Here is a 22,104-nt window from a genome sequence, read left to right on the forward strand (position 1 = left end):
TGAGTGGGCTCCTGGGTTCTTCTTTATCTCAAAGTTCTTTTTGACTACGACTGGTTACTAGAATCCCACCTGTCTTCTGGTCCTACTGGTTAATATTATTTGGATTTGGTATCCTGTACATATCGCTCTGCACTCACTTTTTCCTGAATTTCAGCTGTGATTCTTGGATTATAATTTTAATCTGTTGTCCCAGAGTACAATCCAATAAACCGACAAACTGTCTACGTGAAACGAGAACCTCTTTCATTACACTAGACATCAGCTGCTTTGTTGCTCCCCAGCTCTAGTTGCTAAAAACTGAAGGGAGGAACTCTAAGAGTCCGCAAATTGTACGTGAAAATGCGTCAAGTCACATTAATGAAATATTACTGAAATCTCTGGTTGCACCAACACCTCATTAATAAAACCAACACATTAAATGATCTTTATGTTACTACCTTTTACGTATTATATCATTTTTTATTTGTGCAGCTTTTCATTGTACAGTGTAATTGACTGTTTACTATGCCCAAGACAATACACTCCTGAATCTTTAGAATTTCTATAAAACAATATTCCACTGGTTAAAGCTTTGTGAGCTTGTAACCTTGGAGTGGTTGGTCACTAAGTGTAGGTAGGAGTCCAGACTAAGGTCCTGCTGCCCCTTAAGATGTATGATTACTGCTACCCTCAGGATTCCCTCAGACACAGCGACGTCGCATAAACGACACAGAGACTCATATGCCAGTAACTGAGTAATATTTATTAACCCAAATAAAGTCTTTAAAAAGAATACAAATAGCCAGTTAACAAAATATCAAAACACGGCTAAAATCACAGATCGTAAGCCAGGACGGGACAGTTCAGCTACAAAACCCAGAGTACTGGCAGTCCAGTTCTAGATGCAAACCTAAGCCAGTATGTAAGCCAATGAGAGTGGCTACCTGGGGGAAGAGGGGAAAGGAAATTCAGCACAGTAAACACACCAAGAGCTCAAGTATCAGGGTGATATATCACTAACACACAGAGTCACACAGCAAACCATAACGTAGGGCGAGTGTTTATTGACTCACACCTTAGTCACTCCATGCGGTGCAGGAAAGGCCCCACCAGACACCCCCAGAACACCAGCATCACGTTCACAGCTCTATAGATGGAAAGAGAATAAAGGATAAATACGCTCAGGACTCACACACAAATTAGAGCAGCCAGCACTCCAAGGCTGAACTTAATAAAAAAGGACATATTCACCAGCAGTAGTCACTGCCAGTCAGTCATTATAAAAGCCACAATCAAGATACCAGAGAACAAACCACATCACCTTATAACAAACGAGAGAAACGTCGTCTTGTTGAGGGAGATGTTTTATTCGCAACTTTACTCGGTGGTTGATGGCTGACCATGAGGTGACACTCCTCTGGTCGTGGGTGACTTCAGTGCGACCACCGGCACTGACAGGGCTGGCTTTGAGGATTGTGTCGGTCCCCATGGGTCTGGAGATCAGGGTGACAGAGGTTCCATGTTCCTTGACTTTGCGAAAGGTCAGGGGCTGCAGGTTACTGCATCCGGGTTCCAACATCCTAAGTCAAGACGTTGGACTTGGTACTCCAATGCTGATGGTGCAGCGAAGGAGATCAATCACATTGTCTTACTTGGGGGCAACTCCTGTCTGTACCGGGAACTAAGGAGGACATGGTGAAGTCAAATTAAGTGGAAAAACCCAGGGACATCTTCTTTTGACTGCATTTGTGAAGCCCGAATGGATCCCCTTCTTCTGGCCAAACTACATTTTTTCATGGTTCAATCACAAGCATCTCAACCATTTCTTGCTAAATACCAGACAGGTGTTCCCATGATGCCCTTCCTTTGAAAGGACCTGGCAGACCTGATCTGGGTAAATATTCAACACCACAATAACAACAGCAATAAATGAACATGCAAACACGCACATGTGAACTTAACTCTGATTTTATTTTCAGACTCTCCTTCAAAGCTTCATCATTCATTTCATTACCTAAGTCACTGTTAAAGAGTCAATAGACAGAGCAGAAGCTATTGTATTTGTTATCACGCACAAGTCGCATTGGGGGAATGAATGCATTATAATCCTGGATGTCCATTATCTCAAAAACTTGAATCAATTCAGGAAAAGTAATTTGATTTTTGAATTCAGCACCCATAAAAATACCCTAAATCTATTAAAAAAAAACCTTGGCACCTGAAAAAAATATTTTTTTTTGCAGACCTGTGTAACCGATACTTCATTGATTCCTGTAAGGAACTTGTCTTTATGCCTCCCTCAACTTACTCTTGGTAGAGTCAGCTGTCTGCGAAAGGCTGCCACCCGTGCTGGGTTTACCATCAAGACTATACCATCACGCTGGTCTATGCAGGGGAGATTTAGTGGGGTTCAGCCATTCTGAAGAAATATGGGACAGAATTTCCACACCCCCCCCATCCATGATTCAAATTATCGAGGGGGGGATCCCCACGGTAAAATTTGCCAAGCCCGGATGCGACATCTACATAAAACTCCGAGAGAAATCGCTAGATGCTTTAGATAGATAGATGGATAGATAGATAGATAGATAGATAGATAGATAGATAGATAGATAGATAGATAGATAGATAGATAGATAGATAGATAGATATTTCTCTGAATGTGCTGTGCAGAGGGTAACTGACATTGTCCATAATGAACAGCAATTTGTTCACAGTAACTTACAATTAACAAAGAACTGGAACACAGCAACCTAACAAACACTGCGGAGTAATACTACTGGGGACCATTAGGAACATAAGGCTCTGCAAACAGAAATCCAGGCACAGAAGGGAAAGTGAAAGCGAGGACAAAAATCAAAGACAAACACACAATAACGAACACAGGAAAAACTGATAATACTTAAACAACTCTGGCCAACCTCAATCCCATGATTAGAGGGTTTTCCATCTTAGGGCCAGACATAACCATAAGAAACCAAACAAAATACAACAATAGAGTTTTGTCTTTGTTTTTTTGGAAGCAAAACAAGTATCTACAGTATTTGTTAAGGTCATTTCCATGGAAATGTTAAGGGTTTTGTGTGATTTCATGAGGGGGGCTAATAATTCTGGGATTACAATTAAATACAGATTTTTGATGGAAATTAAATTTAAGGAATGATTAACATAAATCACGTCCGTCTCCCAGCTCTAAATCACTTAAGTCTTGAGGAACAATTTTAAGTTAAAATCAATACTCAGTAATGACTCACTTTTTTGAAAATTCTGGAAGATTTTTATATGTCTACTTGTAAAAAAAAAGTGCAAACACACACAGGTTCTGTCTTACCTCTCGGCTCTCTTTGTGTTACCCTCCTCAGAAGGGCTCATTTCAGAAACAGCTCCTTTCTCCTTACCCTCCTCAGAAGGGCTCATTTCAGAAACAGCTCCTCTCTCCTTACCCTCCTCAGAAGGGCTCATTTCAGAAACAGCTCTTCTCTCCTTACCCTCCTCAGAAGGGCTCATTTCAGAAACAGCTCCTCTCTCCTTACCCTCCCCAGAAGGACTCATTTCAGAAACTGCTCCTCTATCCTTACCCTCCGCAGAAGGGCTCATTTCTGAAACAGCTCCTCTCTCCTTACCCTCCGCAGAAGGGCTCATTTCAGAAACTGCTCCTCTATCCTTACCCTCCTCAGAAGGGTTCATTTCAGAAACAGCTCCTCTATCCTTACCCTCCTCAGAAGGGCTCATTTCAGAAACAGCTTCTCTCTCCTTACCTCCTTACATGTTTTTTTTTCTTCACTTAGAATTGAGATCGCAGTTTTCTTTTACGATTCTTGAATACTATATTTCACTCTGTTATTTAGCATTAAATATTGTCCCAATGAAATATCAACAAACAATATGTAGTGATGGATGATATATTGGTCTATGGGTAGATTACAGTTTGGGCCCACAGGGTCTGAGCCTAGGGGACCTGGGCCTTAGGGGGGGGCCCAAGTGATGTCCCCCACCTTGAGATGGCAGTCTATGGCCATTTTTAGAGTAATCTTTGAGTAAAAAAAGTGGTACTAGTTGTTCTAAGAAGGGCTATCAAGGGTAACAGAAAAACAGGACACATCCTTTCCATTTGTTAGATATTTTTCTCCCACAAGAAGAATATACCAACTAACTGTCATGCCCTCATCCATTGCAGTCACACACATATGAGTACCTATATGGTACTGAAAGCAAGGACCCAATTGGCCCTCTATTGTGAAATATGTGGACCTGGTGAAGTCAAATTAAGTGGAAAAACCCAGGGACATCTTCTTTTGACTGCATTTGTGAAGCCCGAATGGATCCCCTTCTTCTGGCCAAACTACATTTTTTCATGATTCAATCACAAGCATCTCAAGCATTTCTGGCTAAATACCAGACAGGTGTTCCCATGATGCCCTTCCTTTGAAAGGACCTGGCCGACCTGATCTGGGTAATTATTTATCACCACAGTAACAACAGCAATAAATGAACATGCAAACACGCACATGTGAACTTAACTCTAATTTTATTTTCAGACTCTCCTTCAGCGCTTCATCATTCATTTCATTACCTAAGTCACTGTTAAAGAGTCAATAGACAGAGCAGAAGCTATTGTATTTGTTATCACGCACAAGTCGCATTGGGGGAATGAATGCATTATAATCCTGGATGTCCATTATCTCAAAAACTTGAATCAATTCAGGAAAAGTAATTTGATTTTTGAATTCAGCACCCATAAAAATACCCTAAATCTATTAAAAAAAAAACCTTGGCACCTGAAAAAATATATTTTTTTGCAGACCTATGTAACCGATACTTCATTGATTCCTGTGAGGAACTTGTCTTTATGCCTCCCTCAACTTGCTCTTGGTAGAGTCAGCTGTCTGCGAAAGGCTGCCACCCGTGCTGGGTTTACCATCAAGACTATACCATCACGCTGGTCGACCTCATCCAGAGATTCACTTACCTGGGTAACAACATTCATGTCTCTGGTGACTCTTCCTATGAAGTCAACAGATGGATGGGAGGGCATGGGGGGGGGGGGGGGGGGTCATGAGGTCACTACAAAGAGGTGTGTGGCTCCCAGCACCTGTGCAAGAGGACGAAGGTCCAAGTCGTTACAGTCCTGGTCCTCCTTGTCTTGCTGTGTGACTCGCTCACCAAGCTGACCTGACCTGATCAGACCTGATTTGAGTTTCATAACTGTGTGTTGATCAGGACCTGTATGGAATCACTGGTTTTTCCAGCCTGTAATTATTTTGCATGAGTGTGAATGAGCTCAGCTGACTCTTTGTTCCTCCCTGGTTGCTCCACCAAGCTCCACAAAGCTCCCTAATAACAGTGAGATTAATCACGCTGCACCCATCTCCACCCCGACCTCGGAGTGTAAGTTGAAATATGAACATTGTTTCAAATCAAAACTGAACTTCAATAGTAATTTTCCCGGTTCACCTTAAATAAGAGACTGAAAACATCTAGCAGTCTTTGCTATAAGCTGAAATCATTCGGAATTTTCCATAAGGAGCCTCACAAGGACCTGAGCAGGTCATCTGGCTTCTACTCTAGTCTAAAAGGATACAAAAGTACCACATCTATCCATCCTAACCTTACATAACAGGACATTAAGGAAAACTGGACTTGACCTCCTAAGTTGGACACACAAAGCCATAATCTTGCAGGAAGTCATCTCTGCCAGATTTTGCTTTGGTTGTTCTTGATTGTGTACCTAGAGTATGGAATAGTCTTCCTGTTAGTATAGCGCAACTAAAATCCAAACTAAAATCAGAGCTCGGTGAGATTTTAACAACTCTGAGCTATTAGTTAGGTTCTCCCAAAGCGAGCATGATGGGCCGAATGGCCTCTCGTTTGTAAATTTCTCAAGTTCTTCTTACTGTTTATTGGGAAAATAAAAACAAATAAAAAAGGGAACATACATCCATCCATCCATCCATTTTCCAAACCGCTTATCCTACTGGGTCGCGGGGGGTCCGGAGCCTGTCCCGGAAGCAATGGGCACGAGGCAGGGAACAACCCAGGATGGGGGTCCAGCCCATCACAGGGCACACTCACACACCAGTCACGCACACATTCATACGTACGGGAAATTTAGCAAGTCCAATTAGCCTCAGCATGTTTTAGGACTTCACTTTGGGGAATGCATTATTATCATGGAGGTCCATTATCTCAAAAACTTGAATCAAGTCAGCAAAAGAAATTTGATTTTTGAATTCAGCACCCTCAAAATACCCTAAATCTATTAAAAAAACCTTGGCACCTGAAAAAATATTGTTTTTTTGCAGACCTGTGTAACCGATACTTCATTGGTTCCTGTGAGGAACTTGTCTTTATGCCTCCCTCAACTTGCTCTTGGCAAAGTAAGCTGTCTGCAAAAGGCTGCCACCCGTGCTGGGTTTACCATCAAGACTATACCATCACGCTGGTCGACCTCATCCAGAGATTCACTTACCTGGGTAACAACATTCATGTCTCTGGTGACTCTTCCTATGAAGTCAACAGAGGGATGGGAGGGCATGGGGGGGGGGGGGGGGGGTCATGAGGTCACTACAAAGAGGTGTGTGGCTCCCAGCACCTGTGCAAGAGGACGAAGGTCCAAGTCGTTACAGTCCTGGTCCTCCTTGTCTTGCTGTGTGACTCGCTCACCAAGCTGACCTGACCTGATCAGACCTGATTTGAGTTTCATAACTGTGTGTTGATCAGGACCTGTATGGAATCACTGGTTTTTCCAGCCTGTAATTATTTTGCATGAGTGTGAATGAGCTCAGCTGACTCTTTGTTCCTCCCTGGTTGCTCCACCAAGCTCCACAAAGCTCCCTAATAACAGTGAGATTAATCACGCTGCACCCATCTCCACCCCGACCTCGGAGTGTAAGTTGAAATATGAACATTGTTTCAAATCAAAACTGAACTTCAATAGTAATTTTCCCGGTTCACCTTAAATAAGAGACTGAAAACATCTAGCAGTCTTTGCTATAAGCTGAAATCATTCGGGATTTTCCATAAGGAGCCTCACAAGGACCTGAGCAGGTCATCTGGCTTCTATGTGGTGGCCCAGGGTGTCGGACCCCCACTGCTTAATGACTATTTTTGTACTGAGTCTTTAATTCTTCCCCTTAACCCTTTCACACAGCACAATGCTACCCACACACCCTTTAGGATCTCCTGGGGCAATGACACAATGGGGCAAACAACTGGGTAAACTGGCACAGATTTATTTGGGGCTCGGTTACAGATACTCCAAACTCCCAGGCAACAACCACCTCCCCCCCCCCCACCAACAGGTAAATCACACTACCACTACAAGCGTTATTTCTCCTTCCCCAATACTACTCCAAAACAACCCCACCGCACTCACACCTCCCCCAATATCCACTACAACTAATCACACAGTGGCACAGCACACGGCACCCTTATATACAGCACACTTATGCAGCGGGGAGAGGAGGTCAGTTAACATAGGAGAGGACAAAACCGAAGGGTGACCTGCAAAGGTCCCCCCTACATAAACCTAACCCCCAAACAAAAATGTAATAATAATAACAATAATATTATTAATAATAATAATAATAATAATAATAATAATAAGAAACAAAAATGAAAAAAAAGAAACTAAAGACTCAGTCCTGGGCCGGCGCACTTCCCTCGTCCGGCCCACAAAAACAACAAAAAATAAAAAAATAAACAAAGCAAAACTTAACTATCCCTTTTTCAGCAATGCCGCTACCCTCCGGCCGCGTCCACCTCCTCCCGGAGCTCTCTCGGTCCCGTGGGAGATAACCGAAACTCTTCCCTCTGTCCTTCTCTTAGCCTGGTAGCTCGTACGCCGCTCACCGCCTCAATCCGTTGGCAGCGATATGCACCAACCCGGTGCCTCCCAAGCCAGCCGACCCACGGCGGCGAGCTTAGACCTGTGGGGGAAACAAAGCCCAAAACAACCCCGGAACCACACCGTCCCGGCTATAACCCGAACGGATACGTCCTACACCCCACCGGTTAGGAACCTTCCCTTACTTCCGGGTTCTAAGCACAGTATCCCAGGCCACTCCCCCCACCGTCATCTGCGTCGCCTTCCCACTGCTCTTACCTCCCCAGACGCTATGGCTGCGCGCTCGCTATCCCTCTATCGATACCGCGGACCCGTGACTTGTAGCCTGGTACCTCAGCTCACTCACGTCCGCGGTCCTCTTGGGGAAAGCCCGCATCGCCCCACCGACGCCTCCTTAAAACAACCGCCGCGATTACCTTCCGTCCCCGGACCGCGCTCCCGTCCACTCTGATGTAGCCATCTTTAAACCCGATCAAGTCCCCGCCTCCGCCAACCAATCTAACAAGTCCCGCCCCTCAATTACCAATGAGGGACGGCGCAACCTCCCCAAGCTTTCGTGGCACTGCTGAAAGGAGAAAGAAAACAAAAGAGAATAGGAAAAAACCAAACCATAAACAACCCATAAATTATAAATCCCCCTTCCCCTCCCAGGGGACACCACACTCCCCCCCACCAAATGGGGGCTCGCCCCGAGCACCTACTCCCTATACCGGGCTGGCCTTATCCCAAAGTTGGCTCGCTGGGATCGACGCACGGGCTCCACAACCTCCGGAACTGGCTCAACCTCCACAACCGGCTCCCCATCCTCCGCCGGTAGCCGCCTTTCTACTACCTGTTCAGCCGTCCCAGCCCATGGCTCTTCCCAATCACCAGGCCAACCCCTGGGACGAGACGGTCCTGGTCGAGGACAGACCCCAGCCCTCCGTAGCTCACCCCCCATCTCCGGTGTCACCGATATCCATCCTGGGGGGCATGGCCGCAGGTGCCGTCGATGGAGAGTCCGGAGAGGGCCCTCTCTTCCGTCCGGCCGCAGCTGGAACACTGGGCTCTCCAGATCCCGTTGTCGCACCACCACCCAAGGGTTAGTTTGCCAATATGGGCTCACCTTGCCTCCAGCTCGTCGACGGAAGTTCCTCACCAGAACACGATCCCCTGGGGCCAGCAACCATCTACGTTTCCCTACATTGTGATAGCGCCGATCCCCTTGCCGCCGGCGCTCTGTTCCCCTTTCCACTTCCTTGCAGGCTGCCCACATTCGTCTCCGATGCCCACGGACCCACTCCGACCCGGCCTCTCCTCCGGCCAGATCACAGGTCCCCCATCGCTGATCTATAGGTAACCGAGGTTGCCGCCCAAACAAAACCCAAAATGGGGACAAACCCGTACTGCTATGCGGGGTGCAATTATAGGCCTGCACCAGCTCCGGTAGATGTACCGCCCAACGACCCTGCTCTTGCACCGAGAGCGTGTTCAACAGACGTAGCAGCGTTTGGTTCCACCGCTCACAAGCCCCATTGCCCTGCGGGTGGTAAGGAGTAGTTCTCACTTTCCGGCACCCATACACTTCACACAGTTCTTTCACCAACTGTGACTCGAAGGCAGGCCCCTGGTCAGACAGCAGCCGCTCGGGGCAGCCATAACGCTGGATCACCTCCCCCCAGATCACTCTGGCCGCCGTCGCGGCTGTCTGATCCCTGGTCGGTACTGCAAAAGCGAACCTGGAAAACAGATCAATGGCGACCAGCACATATGGGTAAGTATCTCCGGGGCGCCCCATGGACAGGTAATCCACCGCCAACACCTCCCAGGGGTAGCTGGTATTAATCCCCCCTAGGGGCAGGGGCTCTCCCTTCCCCCGGCTCCCAATCAGGCACTCCTGGCAGCCACGCTGCCTCTGCTCCACATCCCTTCGCATGCCAGGCCAGTAGAACCTCTCTTGCAGGGCCAGGACCATCCGTCGCCCTCGGGCATGCCCCAATGCCCGATGATACTCCAACCACACTTGTTGGCGCTGTTTCTCCGGAACCACCACAGCCCAGCTCTCTTCACCTCCCACTGGGGATCTACGCCGCAACACCCCTTGATCCACTCTCAGTAGCTCCCAATCTTCCAACAGGCACCGGCCCATCCCTCCAACAGTTCGGCCAGCCATCACAGTTGGACGTTCCCCGGATAACACCCACTGCCGAATCTGGGCCACTGCCGAATCTTCACTCTGCCGCTCCGCCCAATCCTCTATGGATCCAATCTGTGCCACCACCGCCATACCTGATCGTCGCGACAGGGCATCCGCATTCTGGTGCTCCCGGCCAGGTTTATGCCTTAACTCATAGTCAAATGATGCCAGCTGACCCGCCCACCTTTGCTCCACAGCCCCCAATTTGGCAGTCTTCAAATGCAAGAGGGGGCGATGATCGGTGAATACTTCAAACCTAGCTCCCCACAAGTAGTCCTTAAACTTCTCTACTACTGCCCACTTTAAGGCCAATAGCTCCAGTTTAAAGGCACTGTAGTTCTGATCATTGCGCTCCGCCTCATGGAGGCTCCGGCTGGCATAAGCAATCACCCTTTCCTGCCCCCCTTGCACCTGGGTCAAAACAGCCCCCAACCCCCGAAGACTAGCATCAGTATACAGGCGAAATGGCAAGGTATAGTCAGCATAAGCAAGTACCGGGGCTTCAAGTAAGGCCTCCTTCAGAGCCTGGAATGCTTCCTCACACTCCTTGGTCCATTCGATCTTCTGTCTTGACGAGGAGCCAGCACCTTTCAGCAGCCCATGGAGCGCAGCTGCTTTTTTAGCAAACCCCGGTACAAACCGCCGGTAGTACCCCACAAACCCCAGGAAAGACCGCACTTCCCGTACTGTTCCTGGGCGAGGCCACCCCCGTACTGCCTCCGTCTTCTCGGGGTCCGTGGTCACCCCCTCACGGCTGACTATATGACCCAGGTAGCGGACGGCCCGTTGGAACAGCCGACACTTCTCTGGCTGAAGCTTAAGACCGTGAGCCTCCAGCCGTGCAAACACCTTCTCCAAATGTTCCAGATGCCCCCCAAAATCGGGAGAATAAACAATCACATCGTCCAGATAAATCAGCAAGTAGTCATAAACCTGCTCACCCAGACACCGCTGCATCAGTCGCTGGAAGGTTGCTGGTGCATTGCACAGACCAAAGGGCATCCGTTCGAACTGGTAGAGGCCCATAGGTGTGGTAAAGGCAGTCTTTTCTTTATCGTTGGGGTGCACCTCCACCTGCCAGTATCCACTTGCCAGGTCCAGGGTGGAGTACCAGGCTGCCCCTTTCAACCCTGTCAATGACTCCTCGATCCGCGGGAGAGGGTAAGCATCCTTATGGGTCACAGCATTCAGTTTTCGGTAGTCTACACAAAACCTCCAGGAGCCATCCTTCTTACGGACTAACACTATCGGGGCAGCCCAGGGACTAGCACTCTCTGTAATGACTCCCCCCTCAAGCATGGATTTCAACAACTCCCGCAATTCTGGATACAGACTGGGGGGAACAGGCCGGTAACGTTCCCTCGAGGGAGCCGCCACCCCCGTGGGGATGCAATGGTATACCACATCTGTACAACCATGGTCCTCCTCGTCCCGGGCAAACACCCTCTGCCACCGCTCCAACAGTTCCTGCAGCTGCCGACCCTCCTCACGGGTCAACCCCGTGCTGTCAGCCACCAGGGCGTGCAGTTGCTCAGGCAAAGCCCCGGCCACTGGCCGCACCTCCACGTCAACCACCCCCCCCTGTGGCTGGCGCAACACCAACTCCTTCTGAGGCTGCACACACCCAGCTGTGATCTTCTCCACTCGGGCCAGTGGACGTCGAGGAGGGAGTTCCACAGGATACTGATGGAGATTACAAATACGAAGTGGCACTCTCCCCTCACATACTCGTGCCACAGCTCGAGCCACACACCACTCCTGCTGGCCCCCTCGATAGTCTTCCACCAGGACCTGGTCCCCATCTCGCAAATGCCCCCGGGGCACGTCTGCCCAGATCAGCTTCTCCGTGGCGGGACTCAACACCCATGGCTTCTCGGTCCGCAATCTGGCAAGCTGTTCCACCACCGGTCCCCTCACCGCTGCTTCCAATCGCCGACATACAGTGAAAGCCTGATCCCAGGCTCGCCGGTCACTCTGTGGGAGGGCAGAACGAAACAAAGACACCTGGGCTCCCCCCCGTGTCTGCAATACCTCCCAACAATGCCTGATTACGTTCATCCCCAAAATCCCATATGGGGCCGGGAGGTGCTGGTCCTCCACGATCACCACCCCTCGCTGAGGAATCTCCACCCCAGCCACCGTGAAGTCCAGCACCACATAGCCCACATACGGGAGGGACAACCCATTCACTGCTTTAAGGGCTAGCCATGGGACTTCAGCCGCCCCCTTGACCTCAATACCCTTCACACACTGATTAAATATACTACGACTAAACAAAGTGACCTGCGAGCCAGTATCCAGAATACAGGGTACCAGCCTTCCAGCTGCCAGCACTTCCAGAACCGGGCTCTCCCCCACCAGCGCCTCCCGCAACCCAACAGGCGTCGTGGACATGCTGGCTTCCGGCTGCACCCCTCGACTATTCACCACCGTCGTTTCTCCCCGAGGGCAACTCCTTACCATATGTCCCGCCTCTCCACAGCGCAGACAAATGGGACGCCCCTGTTCATCCCAACGAGGTCCCCCCGAACTTGCATAAGTGCGGCCACGCCGACGAGAAGGGGGAACTACCAATGTGGTCCCAGGAGCACTCGCCTGCCCCTCTCGAACCTGACTCCATCCTTCCAAAACTTGCTTCAGCTCCCGTACTTGGTCACTCATCTCCCTCAAAAGGTCCTCCCTCAGGGATGACCGTAACGTTTCCAAATCAAGTGAAGGGGCAGTGGCGGGCTCTGTGGCTGCAGTAGGTAGGGGCAGAAACGTCCTCCGGGCATCCACACCTTCCATTACGGTGCCGGGCCCCTCCTCCTTCTCCATTTCTTTCACCTCCCGACATGCCTCCATAAATGTCAACCGGCTGGCTCGTCGAATAAGTCGCTGTAATTCCCTCTTAGTCGACCCCGCTAGGAGGCCAGTCACCAGTTGACTTCGAAGGGTAGCGTCGTCATCATCCTCATCCCGGACTGGTTCCTTCTTCCGCCATCTATAATGACACTCCCGGAGACGGAGGATGAACGAACCCACCCCTTCCCCAGACTGTTGTTGACAGGTAAAAAACTCAACCCTCAACTGGGCCAGCCCGGCACCCTCCCCATAAAGTCTATCCAATGCCTCCAATATCTTCTCAGCAGTATCCCGCTGATTTTCCCTCAATAATTCCACTTCTCGCCTCGCTTCCCCTTCCAAAGCACTAAGGACAAAATCCACCTGTTGGACTGCAGAGAGTGACTGCGCCCGGAGACCCACCCCGACTACCCGCCTCCATTCTTGATACGTCCCCTTAGCGGACCCATCGAAGCGGGTCATCCAAGCCCCCCCCAAAAACCATGGCCACCCCCCTGACAACTCCTGTACCCTAGGTGCTGTCCCATCCATGTCGTGCTCGAGGAGATCCTGCCGACTACGCCAAATTCAAGCAGTGTGGTGGCCCAGGGTGTCGGACCCCCACTGCTTAATGACTATTTTTGTACTGAGTCTTTAATTCTTCCCCTTAACCCTTTCACACAGCACAATGCTACCCACACACCCTTTAGGATCTCCTGGGGCAATGACACAATGGGGCAAACAACTGGGTAAACTGGCACAGATTTATTTGGGGCTCGGTTACAGATACTCCAAACTCCCAGGCAACAACCACCTCCCCCCCCCCCACCAACAGGTAAATCACACTACCACTACAAGCGTTATTTCTCCTTCCCCAATACTACTCCAAAACAACCCCACCGCACTCACACCTCCCCCAATATCCACTACAACTAATCACACAGTGGCACAGCACACGGCACCCTTATATACAGCACACTTATGCAGCGGGGAGAGGAGGTCAGTTAACATAGGAGAGGACAAAACCGAAGGGTGACCTGCAAAGGTCCCCCCTACATAAACCTAACCCCCAAACAAAAATGTAATAATAATAACAATAATATTATTAATAATAATAATAATAATAATAATAATAATAATAAGAAACAAAAATGAAAAAAAAGAAACTAAAGACTCAGTCCTGGGCCGGCGCACTTCCCTCGTCCGGCCCACAAAAACAACAAAAAATAAAAAAATAAACAAAGCAAAACTTAACTATCCCTTTTTCAGCAATGCCGCTACCCTCCGGCCGCGTCCACCTCCTCCCGGAGCTCTCTCGGTCCCGTGGGAGATAACCGAAACTCTTCCCTCTGTCCTTCTCTTAGCCTGGTAGCTCGTACGCCGCTCACCGCCTCAATCCGTTGGCAGCGATATGCACCAACCCGGTGCCTCCCAAGCCAGCCGACCCACGGCGGCGAGCTTAGACCTGTGGGGGAAACAAAGCCCAAAACAACCCCGGAACCACACCGTCCCGGCTATAACCCGAACGGATACGTCCTACACCCCACCGGTTAGGAACCTTCCCTTACTTCCGGGTTCTAAGCACAGTATCCCAGGCCACTCCCCCCACCGTCATCTGCGTCGCCTTCCCACTGCTCTTACCTCCCCAGACGCTATGGCTGCGCGCTCGCTATCCCTCTATCGATACCGCGGACCCGTGACTTGTAGCCTGGTACCTCAGCTCACTCACGTCCGCGGTCCTCTTGGGGAAAGCCCGCATCGCCCCACCGACGCCTCCTTAAAACAACCGCCGCGATTACCTTCCGTCCCCGGACCGCGCTCCCGTCCACTCTGATGTAGCCATCTTTAAACCCGATCAAGTCCCCGCCTCCGCCAACCAATCTAACAAGTCCCGCCCCTCAATTACCAATGAGGGACGGCGCAACCTCCCCAAGCTTTCGTGGCACTGCTGAAAGGAGAAAGAAAACAAAAGAGAATAGGAAAAAACCAAACCATAAACAACCCATAAATTATAAATCCCCCTTCCCCTCCCAGGGGACACCACATCTACTCTAGTCTAAAAGGATACAAAAGTACCACATCTATCCATCCTAACCTTACATAACAGGACATTAAGGAAAACTGGACTTGACCTCCTAAGTTGGACACACAAAGCCATAATCTTGCAGGAAGTCATCTCTGCCAGATTTTGCTTTGGTTGTTCTTGATTGTGTACCTAGAGTATGGAATAGTCTTCCTGTTAGTATAGCGCAACTAAAATCCAAACTAAAATCAGAGCTCGGTGAGATTTTAACAACTCCGAGCTATTAGTTAGGTTCTCCCAAAGCGAGCATGATGGGCCGAATGGCCTCTCGTTTGTAAATTTCTCAAGTTCTTCTTACTGTTTATTGGGAAAATAAAAACAAATAAAAAAGGGAACATACATCCATCCATCCATCCATTTTCCAAACCGCTTATCCTACTGGGTCGCGGGGGGTCCGGAGCCTGTCCCGGAAGCAATGGGCACGAGGCAGGGAACAACCCAGGATGGGGGTCCAGCCCATCGCAGGGCACACTCACACACCAGTCACGCACACATTCATACGTACGGGCAATTTAGCAAGTCCAATTAGCCTCAGCATGTTTTAGGACTTCACTTTGGGGAATGCATTATTATCATGGAGGTCCATTATCTCAAAAACTTGAATCAAGTCAGCAAAAGAAATTTGATTTTTGAATTCAGCACCCTCAAAATACCCTAAATCTATTAAAAAAACCTTGGCACCTGAAAAAATATTGTTTTTTTGCAGACCTGTGTAACCGATACTTCATTGGTTCCTGTGAGGAACTTGTCTTTATGCCTCCCTCAACTTGCTCTTGGCAAAGTAAGCTGTCTGCAAAAGGCTGCCACCCGTGCTGGGTTTACCATCAAGACTATACCATCACGCTGGTCTACGCAGGGGAGATTTAAGGGGGCTCAGCCATCCTGAAGAAATATGGGACAGAATTTCCACACCCCCCCCCCCCATCCATGATTCAAATTATCGAGGGGGGGCATCCCCACGGTTAAATTTGCCAAGCCCGGATGCGCCATCTACATAAAACTCCGAGAGAAATCGCTAGATGCTTTAGATAGATAGATAGATATTTCTCTGAATGTGCTGTGCAGAGGGTGACTGACATTGTCCATAATGAACAGCAATTTGTTCACAGTAACTTACAATTAACAAAGAGCAGGAACCCGGCAACCTCACAAACACTGAGGAGTAATACTACTGGGGACCATTAGGAACATAAGGTTCTGCAAACAGAAATCCAGGCACAGAAGGGAAAGTGAAAAGTGCAAAAATCAAAGACAAACACACAATAACGAACACAGGAAAAACTGATAATACTTAAACAACTCTGGCCAACCTCAAACCCATGATTAGAGGGTTTTCCATCTTAGGGCCAGACATAACCATAAGAAACCAAACAAAATATAAGAATAGAGTTTTCTCTTTGTTCTTTTGGAAGCAATACAAGTATCTACAGTTTTTGTTAAAATCATTTCCATGGAAATATTAAGGGTTTTGTGTGATTTCATTAGGGGGGCTAATAATTCTGACCTTAACTGTATAGCATGATACACGGTGCCACTGTGGCATTGATGACTGTTGGCTTCTAATGTAGCATATAAAGATTCCTGGTGTTTAATGCTGAATACGTAGTTAGTGGCACAACATACAGACAAAGTATCAACGAAGCCCAAATGCTCCCTCAAAACAAAGGCTACCCTGACTCACGGGCTTAAAAAAATAAATAAATCAACCATGATGCACAATTCAAATTACCCCACTGTGACCACTGTCTGGTCCATTAGTATTTAGCTTTGGCTTGCAAATTAGCAGAATGTAGAAAAGTCTTCCTTCTTGATGACATACAGTAGCTGCATTCTATGTTATTTTTAATCAGGTTCGTGTTTTGACAATTTACCTTAAAGTGTCCGCCTAACTCTAACCCTAACCTTAACTCTAACCCTAACCCTAACCCTAACCCTAACTCTAACCCATATACGACTCCATAAAAGATGCTCACAAGTCAAATGCATAATTCTTTTTCATTAAATTGTCACCTATCCTATAACTCACTTTAAACAAATCTATAACTAAAAGTAACATTAGTACTAAATTATTACAGCAACATTCATTACAGTAAATCTGGGTAATTAGCATTTTTTACAAGATACAAGATATTTTATTTGTTGCATACATAGTTACACAAGTACAACATGTAGTGAAATCTACCCTGAATGACCCGTAGACTGCAAATCAAAATTAGAATTAAGAATAAATCAAGAGTTAAAAATTTTACAATAAACTAAAAAGTTACAATAACTAAAATAGAATAGAAATACAGAAGTTCTAATATAGGAAATAATCTTAAGGTTAAAAACTGTACATGTGCATATGATGACAGAGCTTTGTATTTAAAGGGCAAGTGAGAGAATATGTATATTTGATATCTGACATCACATTTCATTCTCATGGTGCAATGAAAGCTGGCTTTTGGATGCACTGGCCTGCAAAACTCCACCATCAACTCCTTAGTCTTCCTGGCAATGAGCTGAATTAAATTTTGCTGGCACCTCTCTGCAAAGTCATTGATGAGTCCTTTGTATTTACACTCATCGCTCCCATCCTCTTCGTTTTACCAGGGTACACAGAAAGATTTACCAGGGATCTGAGATGGACAAGAAGCTCGTGAGATGACTATTCAAATCATCAAATCAATAAAACACTAAGAATGCCCTTGGCATTTAATGAAATGGATTTGAGGTCCGGAATGTTCTTAACTGTGTGATCAGAACCTGCTTGAAACCACTGTTTTTTTCCAGCTTACCCTAGATTAATTTAATTAAAATAGTTTCTGAGTTATTAGAGTTTTGTTTTTTTAGGTTGGGCTGCTTCTTCGTTTAGTTGTTTACCTACTGTAATCATCAGTGAAGAAATTATAAGTCATTTCTATTCATCCTGGGCAAAAAGCCAAAGAGCAGATGCTTTCACAGGCTTTGTGTCCAGCTACCCTAGTTTGTCATGGAAACTCTGAGGAAAGTGAGTTAAGACAGCAAGAGTCTTTAGCCTTGGTAGTCTACAGCAAGTGGAAACGTGTGTATCAGTAATGAGGTTCCAAAGACCCAAAGATACACAGGAATGGAAGGACCTGGGAGAGTGACCAATGTCACCATCTGAACCAGAGAAAGGCTAAAATGATAGAGATTACAGAATGATCCCCTCAGACAGTGCTGCAGATCTGCTGGGAAAATCTGTGGGGATTATTCTGTTTCAATATGGGATTATTGACAACATTATGTATTCTTCAGAACTACAAACCAAAAGGAGAAGTAGCAGGAGAAAAGGAGGAGCAGGAGGTGGGGAGTGAGAGAACATCATCATGACACACCGATAAAAACCCCAAACCAGCAGTTTCAGTCACTTTAGTCTGAAGCTCAAAGTTTGACTCAACATCCAGTAGCGTGAAATGGTAATAATTTCTCATAAAACAAGTAATTGGCAAAGGTAAATTACTGTCTCTGTTTTTTTGTTTTCCTGTACTTCTTAATTTTTTACAACCTTTTTCTGTTTACACATACTTTATTTTATGGATGTTTTCATCCAAAATATCATACAGTTGAGCTTAGCAGTGAAGTCACTCTACAAGAATTGAATCCGCGACCTCCAAATTCTAACCAGAGAATCCTAACCCACTGAGACACCCAGCATACCAACTGAAATCTGGGAGGACCAACAAACCACAGCCCTGAACAAACAGGTAAGAAGCCTATACATTTATATTAGGCGTGTAAATCGTAAGCTTTGCCATGATATGATTCGATCTCGATTTTACAAGACAGCGATTTGATATGTGGAAATACTTGAAATGTTACTGCAGTTGGATCCAGTAATGAATGACATGCATTTTCAATAGATAAAAAGATTTATAGTAAAATCTGAGACAAATTGCTAAATAGTTTATATAGATAGATACTTTGTTGTATAGAGGGTGGCTGACATTGTCCATGATGGACAGCAGTCAGAGTCCTTCAGAGTGGTTCAGAGTCCTTCAGAGTGGTTCAGAGTGGTTCAGAGTCCCTTTTCTCCGCCGCTCACATGAGGAGATCCAGCTCCATACTGTCCACATGGCCAGTTCTCCTCAGCAGCCGGTCCAACATCCCTCCTCTTAATGCTGACACCCCCGCAGACCACGGCATAGACGAGAACACTGACAACAACAGACTGCTAGGCTGTACTTACACTCTGGAAACATAGGAACATACTAAACTGCTTAAAATGTACTGTAATATATTGGTCTGTACGCTCTGCTAAGGTGAATCGCTAAATTGCTTTGTGTGGGAGATTTTTTCTACACATTTTTTGGCAGCATTTTGGCATATTGTCATGGTTTCATATTATTGTAATAAACTCCGAATTTTGGCTGCCGCAATGTTACCGATTACTCCATAGCTTATTACTAGTAAACACAACCTACAACCGGATACAAAGGAGCAATTCCTTTTGTTTCCTTAATCCTTTAAAAGTCCCACCATATGGCACCCACTCAGTCTCCGGGACAGTTACAGCACTGGACCGAACGCCACACACTCGATAAATTCCAGATACACGAGTGCAGTTCAGTCAGGACATCAGACCACTGCACATGACAGTGGAATCTAGCAATACAGCCCAACAGTAATAAGGAACACAGGCTCACTACCCTGTCCATCCCTCAGTATCAGAGCAGCACAAACATAGCGCAAACTCTACCAAAACACACACACACACACACACACACACACACATACATTTACATTTACAGCATTTGGCAGACGCCCTTAGCCAGAGCGACTTACATAAGTAAGACTCCAACTCCACAATGAATTCTTCAGATACTAGCTAAATAAAGACCCAGGCTATGAATACCGTCTATCTGAATACTCTGTTGGGAAAGTGCAATTTTTTTTTTTCACACAGACACACACACACACAGATATCTTGTTGCATAATAATAAAAAAGATACATGGCAAATGTACTTCAAAATGGGACAAGACAAGTGAAATGTGCAGTACAGCCCAAGGCATGACGGGTTTTATGTTTGCAGATCTGATATTAGTGTGAATACAGTCTTCAGTTCCACCAAGTGCCAATGGCAGCAGCACCGACAGGAGAAGTGGGCCGCAGAACTACAGAGCGAGAAGGACCTCTTCACATTCTCACTGTCAACGTTAGTGGACTGAAAACAAATTGGGATGAACTTAAACTTATAATCAGTGAGGTTGATGTTGTTTTCGTAACAGAGACTCACATTGGGAAAGGAAAGCAAGATAGGGTTGTTTTGGGAAATATTATGAAGGATTGGACAATATTCTTCACATGCTATGAGTCCAATTCGAAAGGAGCTGCAATTCTGGTGAACAATCAAAGGCTTTCAGACTTCAACCTTTTAGAGGACGTAGTTGATGATAATGGCCGTTATGTGATTGTGAGTTGCTATATATCAGGAACATTTTGCACTTTTGTAAGTGTGTATCACCACAGTGACGAAAGACAACTACTCAGGGAACTGTCTGAAAAAATAAAGCCGCTGTACTCTGATATTCTAGTGGTTGGGGGGGACTTCAACACTGCACTTGATGAAAAGAATGACAGAACGAGTGAATCTGACAATCCTAGTCATGAGAAAATAAGGAAGGAGCTGCTGTCATTCATGGGTAAACATGACCTTATAGATGCCTGGAGAGACAAGAACCCTCCTACAAATACAAGAAGAATGGATGAAAATAAACAGTACACTCATAAATATACGCAGCAAAGAACCGGTGAACTGCATTACAGCAGGTCAGACTACTTCTTCATTAATGCTGACAAAAGGAACCTGGTCGAAGACTGCAGAATCAATGATTGCGAAATATCTAATCATTGGTCTGTTTCACTCATCCTTGATTTGAAAAATCAAACCCGAGAACTTAAGATTTTTTCTTCCACAGTGGATGACCTGCCAGGAGATGAGAACCTTACAGAATTATGCCCTGACATTATTCTCTTAACAAAGGGGGAGGCTGAACATGAAAAGTATATTAATAAAATTAAAGAAGAAGAAGGAAAAACGAATTGGACTGTGCTCTGGTCAGATCACAGTAACGCTGCCATTCTGGTGACAAAGAGACGAGGGGACATACACATTTTATTCACTGCTTATAAGGAAGATTGTGTGATTTTGCACTGCAGAGTCTTTGGCATGTTTCACACTTTTGTAAGTGTATGTCATCTGGAAGGAACCCAAGAGAATCTCCAGAACATGTTACAAGAAATAACGCCCAGTTATTCAGGAACCAAAGTTATTGGTGGAATCTTCAGCACCTCAGGACAAATAAAGAAGAAATTGATGAACGAATATAAATTTCATGAATCTGCGGACAGGTCCATGCAATTGGCCTACTTCATCCCTGCTCAGTTGACACAAATCTATAAAATTGAAAAACAAGAAAAATTTTTGTTTCTGATTTTTACAGAAATGAATGTTGATGATTTAATTCGGTCACTGGGCCAACTTAAAATTCACCATTGATTCTCAGCTGCTACAAGAAATATATATTGATGAGGAAAACTTGTTATTATAAAAGATTACTCTGTGGAAAAATCAATTGTCTTGAATACTAAAATTTAACCAAATCATTCCCCCCCAGAAACAAAATTTCAGATTTTTGCTACCATATTGACAAGGTGACTGTCGGTATATTTCAAGAAATGAAACAATATGATGAAAAAAAAATCACTTGTGCGAACCTCCATTAGAAAGACTGGGATATCTGAAGGACACTCTTTCCGCAGCAAAGGGCTCCTCCAAAGATGATGTCTTAAGGCTGGTGTATATTTCTGCATTGAATTAATGCTGTTAGTATGGTACCATAGGCTGCACCTTATAGTGCCTGCTTACAGAAAGGTGCTAAGCAGTGACTACCTTTCATCAATGATTCTGCCCACATTCTAGAACTTTTCATGCATCACTAATGATGAGGAATTACAGAAAAAAATCTTAATTTCATTATTGTACCTGTATGTTAAACACAAAAAAAATAGGATGAAAAGCTTCAGCTAAGTACAGCAACTCTAAGCTGCTCTTAATGCATGTAAGTGAGAGATGGTGTGAGTGAGAAATGGTGTAAGTGAGAGATGGTGTATGTGAGGCGGTGTATAAGAGAGATGGTGTAAGAAAGATGGTGTAAGTGAGAGACGGTGTAAGTGAGAGATGGTGTATGTGAGA

At 46.2% G+C, this 22,104-nt stretch overlaps 2 protein-coding genes and 1 long non-coding RNA gene across 27 annotated transcripts in view; 2 read left to right on the forward strand and 1 right to left on the reverse strand.

Moving 5' to 3' along the window:
* The window catches only part of LOC125740607 (zinc finger BED domain-containing protein 5), a 190,898-nt gene that overhangs the window by 83,595 nt on the left and 85,199 nt on the right, over nt 1-22,104 (forward strand). For 2 of the 19 annotated variants that reach the window (XR_007397693.1, XR_007397692.1), the window contains exon 4: nt 20,836-21,783. The exons of 16 other annotated variants lie outside the window; for them this stretch is intronic. The gene's annotated coding sequence lies outside the window, so the exon portion shown is untranslated. Of the gene's footprint in view, nt 1-19,941; nt 20,280-20,835; nt 21,784-22,104 lie in introns of those variants that run through there. One more of the 19 variants, XR_007397704.1, reaches the window with a different exon arrangement.
* LOC125740606 (uncharacterized) overlaps nt 1-22,104 on the forward strand; it is a 210,773-nt gene that overhangs the window by 24,390 nt on the left and 164,279 nt on the right. For 3 of the 6 annotated variants that reach the window (XM_049011981.1, XM_049011984.1, XM_049011982.1), the window contains exon 1: nt 18,516-18,614. The exons of the other annotated variants lie outside the window; for them this stretch is intronic. The gene's annotated coding sequence lies outside the window, so the exon portion shown is untranslated. Of the gene's footprint in view, nt 1-18,515; nt 18,615-22,104 lie in introns of those variants that run through there. 6 annotated transcript variants of the gene reach the window in all.
* The window catches only part of LOC125740627 (uncharacterized), a 50,654-nt gene that overhangs the window by 6,509 nt on the left and 22,041 nt on the right, over nt 1-22,104 (reverse strand). The window contains exon 2 of one of the 2 annotated variants that reach the window (XR_007397712.1): nt 18,461-18,518. The exons of the other annotated variant lie outside the window; for it this stretch is intronic. This is a non-coding gene — a long non-coding RNA (uncharacterized LOC125740627). Of the gene's footprint in view, nt 1-18,460; nt 18,519-22,104 lie in introns of those variants that run through there. 2 annotated transcript variants of the gene reach the window in all.

Source organism: Brienomyrus brachyistius, chromosome 4 (genome assembly GCF_023856365.1).
Source record: "Brienomyrus brachyistius isolate T26 chromosome 4, BBRACH_0.4, whole genome shotgun sequence".
NCBI classification, from domain to species: domain Eukaryota; kingdom Metazoa; phylum Chordata; class Actinopteri; order Osteoglossiformes; family Mormyridae; genus Brienomyrus; species Brienomyrus brachyistius.